The following is an 11,454-nucleotide window of genomic DNA, read 5'->3' as shown; positions in this document are numbered from 1 at the left end:
AACAATGGTGTAACCATTCTTTGTAGTAGTATTTAATTACTTTTATCATAAATGCCTTAATTAATTTCATAATTAATGGATCTTAACCTGGCAATCAATGTCTCGCATACATTGAACCTGATTAGTAAGATATGATTGCTAAGTATGTTTAATTTGAACAATGAACAACAAAGCACAAAAATGATAATAGACGACAAGATCATATATGCGGTTCAATCTTATAGATCTACATCCACGAACAAGAGATACTTTAATTTATTGATGCTTTACGGAAATTCAAAATTCGAAAGAATCAATCAATGAATACACTCAAGAAGAACCTCGAGTTGTTAGCTTCTTGATCGCTATCTACCGGATGTATATCTCTATTGTGTTAACCAATTTTTAATTATAAAGAATCAACTTATATATACACAACTCTATAACAAACTATGAAATCGCATTCTCTCCAAGACAATTCATTAAGAATTCAAATTTGTCAATTCGATTTTTATTGGTTTTGTCATTAAAGATCAACTTTGATGATTAGCATGGATAGTACACCACCTTTATGCCAAACAAGATTTGTCTATTAAACAATATACGAAAAATATTTCCTCAATATTTGATACATAAGCATTCCTAAAATAAAAATAAAATGCTTTAAATGTTAGTAATATAAGCTAAAACATAATTATATGTTGTTTCCAACCAAAATGAGTCATAAGCATTCCTAAAATAAAAATAAAATGCTTTAGATGTTAGTAATATAAGCTAAAACATAATTATATGTTGTTTCCAACCAAAATGAGTCATAATGGTACTCATATGATTTTCTCTAAAACACATACTCTAAGAGAGTATGAACATTCTAATTTTGAAATAAAAAATTCTCTTTATTGAGAAGAGACTCATTTTGCATTAACAATACTTTAATAACTTTTTCTATCTTTATCTTTTTTCTTTACCAATAATTATGCATTAAAACTCGTGCTAAACCAAATGTTCATATTTTCAGGGACGGAGGGAGTATTTTATACATTGATAGACTGTGATATAAAAATTATTTAGAGTGATTAGTGTAACACCCCACTTTTTCGAACCATAATTTTCGAGACATAAAATTTTTGCATTAAATGCTTTTAATGCTATGAAGTATGTGGATTAAATGATGAGTGATTTATTGCATGATTCTTTGTGACCTAGTTGGAATATGGAGTTGAGTTTGAGTTGAATAGTTAAACTTGTTGATTATATGATGTGGCTATTGAATAGTCAATAGTATGGAAAATATGACGTGGGAAGGTCAATGTGTTGTGAAGATGGAGTGGAATTAAAAATGGTGGATTTTGTGATGCGATTATGTGAATATTTTGATGCGGGGTAGAATATATCGTGGTGAATTATTTCCTAAGGGATGAGTGAGATTAAATAGGATTTTCATAAATATCCTACACATATTATAGGAATTTTCGACCCTCATGATTTATTGGAGAGGAATTCTATTTTTCGTGGATTTGATTATTCTCTTGGGATATTTATCCAAATTAAATCCAAAGTCCGATTATTCCTTATTTCCTCTATGAAATTTTCGAAACCCACTTTATAATATGGAGATTTTCGAAAATCTCCTATTTATGGGAGAAGGAATTATTTTATTATATTATTTGATTCTTTATTTATTCTCTTCCATGAATAAATATAAATATTCTAGCATATCTTACCATATCTAAGAAGATCTTGCCAAATCCTATTTTGATTAGGATTTTAATTTGAATCCTTGTGGAGAGATTCAAAAATCACGCCACTTTCCTACTTTTATTGGGAGATTTATTATTTTATTCTGCTCCGTGATATTTTATTCTACTCCGTGACTGAAATATCTAAACTAAATCATAGGCTAATTAAATAGCCTAAGAATTCGAAATCCCCTTATTTCTCACCAATATTAACGCCAATCCCTCCCCCATATCTTTCCAAATCTTTATTTATTTAATTGTGGGATTATATTCTTGAACTCTATAAATAAGAGTGAAAACCCTAAACCTAAATCAAAGAAAAACCGCCCCCACTCCCCCAAAATCACGTCTCCCCTCTCTCCCACTCTCTCTCAATTTTTCTTCTACTATTCTCCAATATTTCTTCATCTTTTGAGAAAAATTGAAGTTGAAACTCAAGAATCTTTTAAGAATCAAGGCTATTACTTTGTTTCTACCATTCGTTCTATTAAGAAAATGTATATATTAATCTTTCTTCATCTAACCGATTAATCGGTGTTCTTGAACCCTCATGCATATAGATTGAGTGAAAGGGGAAACAATTGATGAATGTGGGATGCATGTGTGTTTGTGTGAATCGTGTGTGTGTGTATGTGCGTGCCTCAGTGTGCGTGCATGTGTGTTGTGTGTGTGCGTGTGATGTGTGTTGAAAAACACTCCTGCGTGGCACGTTTTGATGATAGATCTGGAGTTGTTGTGGTGTGAATAGAAAGTGATATGACAATAATATCTTGATTTTCGAGTGGTAATATAAATCGAGGGGAAAAAGGGAAACGTTAGGAACATGCATGAATTTGAGTAGATGATTGAGACTTACTTGTGATACACATAAATTAAAGGTGATAACTCGCGCTTTCGGTGTGATAGCAAGAGGAAGAACATACTTGTGATCTAAGGAATCGAGGTGGGCTTTATTCACTAAACTCATTTATTACCAAAATATTGATTATGGTGTTATAAGGGTGGATTAAAATGTTATGTCATGCTTGTGATTGTTTTGATTATGTTGTGTGCCTGATGCCTAGTTTTTGAGTCCGCTCCATTAGGCTATAGGGCTATAAAAACGAATTCGGGTCTGAGTAGGGCCGCAAACCCTATCAGGCTAGTGTACACAGTTGGGATCGGGAGTCGTCCTTGCTAGTCGGCCGGTCTCGTGGGCGAATAGTGTGGCCACACTTTCGTCACACTATGGAATTGTTGGTTGTTGAGAAAATGGGAGGAATTGTTTGACTAACCAGTCTATGAAATTATTTTGTGATACTCGATGATATTCTTTTATAAATGCAAACTCGAGTTCACTATGGTAAGGATGACATATCTACTAAAAATGTTTTGGCATGAGTTCACTGAGTATGTTTAAAATACTCAGCCCTGCATGTGTTTTCCCTATGTGCAGGTTGAGCAGCGACGAGCGGTTGGCGGTGTTGAGCAAATAAATTGAATGATAATATGATCGTTTTGAAACATTGAGTGGGGGTGTGTCTTCATACAGAACTTCACTTTTCTTTTGGCTGCTTACGCTGAAAACATGAACTCTTTTCGTTTGTTTGAATTGAACTATTTCATTATTGTTTAGAATATTGAGACAAAATGCGTTTTGGATTATATTATACCCTTGGCTTTTGAGCATGATTTATGATATCTATTCATCATTGGTTTTTCTTGATTAAGCCGTTGTCTTATTGCTTTAATAGTTCATTAATTACTCTGGTCAAATCTCTTTAAATGAAACCCTAGCCTACGTTCTTGTTGCATTTAAGTCCGCCTAGGTAACAGTCGCCGTATTTATTATACCCTAAAATGTCGGGCTGTTACAATTAGTGCCTATGATCAAAGGTCTTTTGATTGCAATCGAACAATTAAAAATAGACCATGAAGTATATTCCACAATTAGAATACACCATGAAGTATCATTTCAGTACAAAATCAATGAGCTAACCTTTCATCAGTTGACACGGTCGTCGTTTTTATTTTTCATCATCCCATGAACAATGAATACGAAGTTCAAGACTTTTCATCTTTCTTATCTCCCAATTCTCTTCCTTCATTTTCTTGGCCCAGTTCACAGCTAAAGGGTGGCTATCAATTACTTCCAACACTTGAACATTGTCAATCAAAGAAGAAGGCAATTGTTCTAGATTGTAGCAGTGTTTGATGCTTATATGCTGAAGGAAGTAGACGCTTGGAAATATGATATCCCAATGCACTAGATCAGTATCTTCAATTAAAAGGAACTTCAGTTTTGGAAGTTCAGTACAACCAATTTTCCATAATGGTCCTTGAAAAGCATGGCATTGCAACTTCAACACCTTGAGATTTGGCAAATTACCAATTATACTCATGTACTCCCAAGGATATCCAAGCCCACTTAAACACAACTTTTTTAGGCTCAAAGGAAACATACAACAAGGAGCTGGCAAGGGAATGAAGTCCGGCCCTAGCTCAGGATTCACAACGACACATTTAAGTGATTCTAGTTTATCTAAATTGACAATAAAATTCAAGTTGTGAAATTGCTATCGTCATCCGGCTCCAACTCAATTTGAATCCCTAATTTTATCAGATTAGGTATTCTTTTCGAAATCTCCTTTTCACAATTATGAACACTAACATCCAACAGTGATGATAGGTTCGGCAAAAGGGCATCAGAACTAGGGTTAGGGAGCTTACTTCCTGAGACCTCAAGATGTTTCAGTTCCTTCATATCCCATATTTCATTTGGCAAATATGAAGAACTTTTTGAGTTTTTGATATTCAAATATTTTCTAACAATCAAGAATTGAAGACTCCAAAGTTTAGAAATGGAAGGTGGGATATTCCCATCACATGTGAGGGAAATGTACCTTAGATGGACTTGCTTCACTACTTCATCTAGAAACTCGTATACATGGATTCCAAGAGCTTCTATAATATTCAACAATCTTGAACCAAAACACAATGGAACTGGATATCGATGAGGTGGACCGGTACATAGCAAAGCACGTGAAACAGAAGCAGAAGCAGATGCCACTGCGTCATATGCGTCTTTGATTCCCAATAAAATGCTTTTGCGGATGCATAATCTTCGCTGCCCATTTAAAATTTTCGTTGATTTATCAACGTAACTATCCATGGCATGAAAAAACTTGCTTTCCTAGCAATATTGCAAGATAGATGCCAATAGATAGAATGGAGACTACAACTCTTACTACTTTCCAAATCCGACCCCTTCTTTACCATAACCATACTACTCTGATCAAGCTCCTTCAAGCAGTTTGAGGCAAAATCTTTTGTTGTTTGTGAAAAAATTGGCTCAAGAAATCCGTCTGCAAACCACCATTTCATTACTGTGGAAGTAGGGATCTCATGATTACGCGGAAATATTCCCATGTAAAGAAAGCACACTTTTAGTTGTTGAGGTAAAGCCTCGTAACTTGGAAGCAACCCTTTAGAAATTTCACTTTGTGCATTCATTACATCCGGATTATCTTTCTCCGTCACCTTGTTCCAATGTTCTAGAGTTTTCTCAGATTTTGATAAAAGACCAGCAACTGCGAGAATAAGAAGAGGAAGACCTTCACAGTTTTCTGCAATCTTCTTCCCGTTCTTTTCGAGTTGAGAAGGGCATCGCTCCTCGACAAACACTTTGTCACGAAGAAGATCCCAACTTTCTTCTTTATTCAACAACCGCAGTTTGTAAGCCATATCACATGGTCCAAAAAACCCTACTTTGGGCAGCCTAGTTGTAACCACGAGTTCACCCTTGATATTCGGAATGAACTTTTTCAAGAAATGCACTGGCTCTTGGGTCCACAGATCATCTAATACAATGAGACATTTCTTATGGGATAATTGCGCGCACAAATCCTTGACTAATTTTTCACCTTCTTTTATAAATCATTTATCTATGTGTGGATAAATTTGATGTAGAATATCAACCAAAATCTGTTTTGGTTGATACTTCTGACCTATATTAATCCACACACGATGATCGAAACTATCCAAGATTGAGGAATCTTCAAAAATATTCCTGATAAGAGTACTTTTGCCAAGTCTGGCCATTCCATAGACTGTCATGATTCCCATTGGGGGAAAAAATCTTTACGGATAAAGATGGCTCTTGACTCTACCAATCAGAGTTGATACATCAAACATAAAATCGCACTCTCTTACATTTTCCTCATGCAACCGTTTCTTGATTTCTCTTGCCTGGCAATATAGTTTATGCAATTATGTTAAGTATAATTAAATGAGACAAAATTTTTGAGATACTAAAATACATTATTAAAAATGTTATTGGTGTTATTAGTATTATGTGTATTTATCTAGTTTTTAATGTTAAGTTTAAGACTAATTGTGCTTATTTAATTCAAATCTGTGTTTTAAGGGATGGTTAGTAAACAAAATTAAATGTTTATGTATAACAACTTCCAATAAAAAATCTAACATAGTAAATTATTGAAAATGATCATGATGGAAATCAGTATATGACTAATACTCCCTCCGTCCTATTAAATATGTCATATTTGCTTTTTGGCACAAGATTTTATGTAATGTTATTTTGTGAGTTAATGAAGAGAGAGTAAAGTAAGAGAGAAGAAAAAGTAGAGAAAGTATTATTTCCATTTTTAAAAACGTTTCATTTTTAATGGGACAGACCAAAAAGGAAAACGTTTCATTTCTAATAGGACCGAGGAAATATAAAACTTGAATATTCAACCTGAAATATGGTGCCCCTTTTTCTCTATTTTTAGTCAACAGTGAACAGTTACACACATATGTAACAGTCACACCACAACTTGAAATTTACTCCCTCCGTCTCGGATAATTCGGGTCACTTTGACCGGGCACGGGTTTAAAGAATTGTAATGGATAGTGGGTTGAAAAAGTTAGTGGAATGTGGATCCTACCTTTATATTTTAGTTTTATAATAAAATGTGAGTAGGAATGAGTTAGTGGAATATGTGGTCTACTATCAAAAATGGTAAAAGTGAAGTGGGACAAATTATGTGGGACGGACCAAAATGGAAAACTGGGACGAATTATCTAGGACGGAGGGAGTATGTGATATGTGGAATGATTAAGTTTAATTTGATCGCTATCATTTTGATAACAAGTAAAATACAATTGATTATAGTATGTTATTAATATTGGAGCAACTTTTTAATTTTGACTTTAGTCCGCACAAGTTAGTGCAAATTGATGCACATATATACTAATGGCGGGTATCCTATATTAACACAAAACTTGCATCCACATTGAAAAAGAATGCAAAACAATGTGGAAAGGAAACAACAAAGTCTTTTTCTAGTATAACTATTTTTCCTGTCCATAAGCCCAACTTTAATCATGGGACAACATTAAATTATTTATCATTAAAAATATATTTTTATAATAATATTTTTAATTAAATATTTTTATTTTTTTTTTGAATTCGTTCAACTGACCGATAGTTCACGGTTCTCCTATTTTAGTGGTTAAAAACAACTCTATAAGCTACTAGGTTTATCATGCGAACCAGACCAATCAGGCATTGGTTCATAGCTGACAAGGTGAACTGATCGATTTGATCTGATTTTCAGTACTGTCTAATCATAAGTGAGTCACTTTCTTTTTGTGATGTCTCACCATAATCATAAGTGAGTCATTTCCTTTTTTAAAAAAAATCATCTCTCATATTCTCTCTATCCACAAAATATATGACACATTGTGAATGACACGGGTTTTAATATGGAATTGGTAAAGTAATAGAGAAGAGAAAAAAGTAAGAGAAAAGTAGTGTTAGTGGAATGTGGGGTCCATATAATTAGAAAGAGAGAATGGAAAAAAATAAGAGAGGAGAGAAAAAAGTAGGAGAGAAGTATTGTTATAGAGGATTGTGGGATCCATATAATTAATAAGAGAGAAGGGAAAAAGTAAGAGAGAAGTTGTTGAAAACTTTTCTTTTTAAGATATGCTCTATTTTTCGTGGACAACCAAAAATGACAAATATACTCTATTTTTCATAAATGAAGGGAGTACTTTATTTCCCATTTACTTTATTCTTTTCATCCATTTACTTTATCCTCTCTAATATTTTATTCTCTCTACTTTAATACTTTAAATATTAATTTTTTAAATCATGTATCTAAAAAAATTGCCTCGTTTGTGATACCACGAAGGGAGTACAATAGTTTCATCAATTATTTTCATGCGAAAGAAGGCCCTACAGCATTAAATTTAAAATTTTTTCAATTTGGTCTATAAATTGATGTATACCCAACCCAATGCGACTAGCAGATTATGTTGACGCTATAAAGTAGTAAAAAATTACTCAAAGTCCACTATATTGATTGTCATGTTATGTACATGCAATCCGCGGCTAGCTTGTTCCACAAGCTAAAAAAATTAAAAGGAGCGAGATTAAATAAATTAATTAATATTCTACCATAATTTATATCTTCATACCAGAATTAATAGTCTATTAATACGTTTCATCGAAATATGAGCACTTTCATAAATTTTTGGAATTTCTATTTTTGAAAAGTTACCCCCAAATTATTCATATATATTAATTCATTTATAACTTATATCGTTATTATTTATTACCCTAATAATAATGTGTTCTATTATCTATTTACACTATTTTAATTCTTAATAATGTGTTCTATTATCTATTGACACTATTTTAATTCTTCTTCTTCTTATTTCTCTTACTTAACTTATTATACATTAATTTTCGTGTCATTTCAATGGCAAATTTTTTTTTTAGAACCAAGGGAGTCTCTTCTGCCAAGAAAAAATAAATAAATTGTGGGAAATGTTGATTACCTCCAATATCTCATCATCAACCTTGTAAATGGGATCATCTTTATCCGTAGCTAGCTTGTTCCACAAGTTAAGTGACTTCTCCGATCTCAGCAGCGCCACCATAACCTTGGCCACCACAATCCGGTACCCTCCACAATTCTCCGCAATCTTCTTCCCGGCCTCCTCAAACGCCGCCGTAACCACCCAACCGCGGCTCTCAATCAACCCCTTAATACACCTCCAGCTAATCGCCTCATTCAAAACCACCGGAATTTCAAATCGGAAAAAACTCTCATCAAATTCGGCAACTTCAGCCATGCCGGTCGTCACGAACACTATGCTCCCGTTGTTCTGCTCCGGCAGCCACCTCCTCGGCCGCGCCAAAATCTCGGTATCCCGTACGTCATCTAGAGCAACGACGTATCTCCTCCCCCTCAGGCTCGCGGCGAGATGTTGCCCTAATTCCACTTCTGAACACAGACCTTTTTTGATCGGTACTGCATCCGTCGCTAAAAAGTATGAACATTTTGGTTAGACACTTGTTTTAAAGTATAATTGGAAAGTAAGAGAGATATATAGAAAAAGTTTTCAAAATATTATTAATAGAAAATGTATCCAACTTTATTAATGAGAAAAAAATATCCAAAATTAGAATGTTCATAATTTTCAGGGACAAACTTAAAAGTAAAGAGTATATATTTTTCAGCGACAGAGGGAGTACAATTTATTTGAGTGATGATGTTTACAAGGACTTGTCTGAGTTGATATGCTGCACCAATCTTCACCCACGCGCCGTACACTACAAAATCTTAGTTTTTAAAGACACAAAAATCAAGATGCAATTACGTTTAAAATTTAAAACTTAAAAAAAATTTATGTCGTAAAAGAAAGTATTCCTAAATTAAAAATAAATTAACTTAATATTTTGTCTTTTAGGACATTTTTTAAAGCATTTGTTATATATTTAGAAACACAAATTAGCGTATTTAATTGCATTAAAAAAATATCCTTAACCGGTCTTTTTGTTGTAGTGGCAGTCGAACGAGCGTCGTCCTCTAATTCGAGCGATGATGTTGAGAAAGACTTGTTTGAGTTTATGCGCGTCTCCCCCTTGGCATACGGCGTCATGCCCCTCGCCACCATGGATCTACCGTTGCCGGAGCCACCAAAGAAGACGTATACGCCGAAGTAGTCCGGCCGCGTGATTCCGAGGAGGTGCTCTTTCATGTCGGCGATTGCGTCGGACAGACCGACCATCTTTACAGCCGAATTGGTGACTATTTCAGCTGAGTTGTCTTCTTCGGAATTAGGTTTTTCTAACTCTTCAATGTATCTTTTCTCTAGTTCCTTCGCTGTTACGGTGAAAAAAGTGATTTCGTGGTGCAATTCCTTCAAGTCTGTGTTTAAAGGAGAAGAAATGTGGTGTTGGATTGAGAGGAAGAGGTTTGAGGTGTGGGATTCGAGGGAGTCTTGTAGTTGGTGAGCAGATTCTTTGATTTGTGAGTCTAAAGAGTTGAGTTTGTTCCTTTTCTTGCTTCCGCAGTTGATATCAATGGGTCGTGTGAGGGATTGTTGGATGAATGTGAGCTGTTTGTGTGCATCTTGTAAGGATTGTTGAGTTGGAGAGAGGATGGAAATATGAGAAGAGTTAAGGAGGTGATGTATTGTTTGTTTAAGCCATCTCCGCTTTCTTTTCTGCACTCCGATTAAAATTAACTGACAACGAAAGAGAGAAAGGGAGAGAAAAGGCAATAAGGTATGAAATGGTAAGAGAGATAAGCTATAAAGCATCATACTAATAGACTAGTTTGGATTATACTCCTTTTGTCCTGAAATAGGAGTCCTATTTAGTTATAAAATGAGCTTTAAGAAATATAAATAAAAGTGGGTTGAATAACATGAGTGGAATAAGTTGGTGGAATGTGAGACCTACTTGCCATTTATGATAAAAGTGAAATAGGACTCTTATTGTGGGACGCACCGAAATGGCAAAACAGGACTCTTATTGTATGGTAGGTGGAGTATTATAGATTATATTATACTCTCTGGTGTTTGGCTTTCTAAATAAAATAGTACCAAGATATAATCTAGGTTTGAGTTTGAGATTATTTTAGTCACAGGGGATTAGCTATGACTAATTCTTCCATGATTATCCATCTAGGATTGAGTTGTGGGATTGAATCTCATGAATCAAATACATTACATATTTAATCCCGATATACAATCTTGCAAATCGAACACCCCATCTCCGTTTCTTTTGTACTCCATCCGTCCTATAGTAGATGGCACACTTGGAGATTGACACGGGATTTTAGCAGATGTTTTTTGTGTTAAGTGGAAAGAGAAAATAATATATTTATATTAATGTGAGAGAGAACTTTTTCTAAAAAGGAAATGTGATATCTTTTGTGGGACAAACTAATAAGAAAAGTATGGGATCTATTATGGGATAGAGGGAGTAATATTTTTGGATACGAAATTTAAAAAAATTATGTTTAATATAGTAAAGAACATGAGAGATTAAAAATAAAATAAAATAAAATGGAAATAGGAAAATAGACTAAAGTAAAGATTATGAAATAATTTAGGATGACCATAGCCTTTGAGATAATGTACACACATCTAGCTAGAAACTTAGTTGTGGAGGCTATGACACAATTTCGATTTAAAATGGTCAATGTTAAAGATAGAGAACTAGCATAAGAAAAGTAATGAATTCAATATTTGGATGCAATGAATTGACTTCTGAAAATAATTTCAAAAATGGATCATTATTAATCAATATACTTAGGGGAAGATATATAGACTAGCTTTTATTAATAAAATTTTGACGAACTTTTATACTTATACCCCGTTCGTACTTTAAAAATATGGGTACAAGATCATATGATATAGGAATTAAAATAAAACTAGTAAAGTAAGAAAGAGT

At 33.9% G+C, this 11,454-nt stretch overlaps 1 pseudogene; it reads right to left on the bottom strand.

Annotated features, from left to right (window-relative positions):
- Window positions 1–4,890: 4,890 nt before the first annotated feature.
- Window positions 4,891–10,771, bottom strand: LOC125194926 (uncharacterized; annotated as a pseudogene).
- Window positions 10,772–11,454: the final 683 nt, after the last annotated feature.

The sequence above is a fragment of the Salvia hispanica genome, chromosome 4 (assembly GCF_029641045.1).
Source record: "Salvia hispanica isolate PSC_SH4W2 chromosome 4, Shi_PSC_v1, whole genome shotgun sequence".
Classification (NCBI taxonomy): Eukaryota; Viridiplantae; Streptophyta; class Magnoliopsida; order Lamiales; family Lamiaceae; genus Salvia; species Salvia hispanica.
Note: the sequence above shows the minus strand (reverse complement) of the source record. Positions and strands in the feature narration are given on the sequence as shown.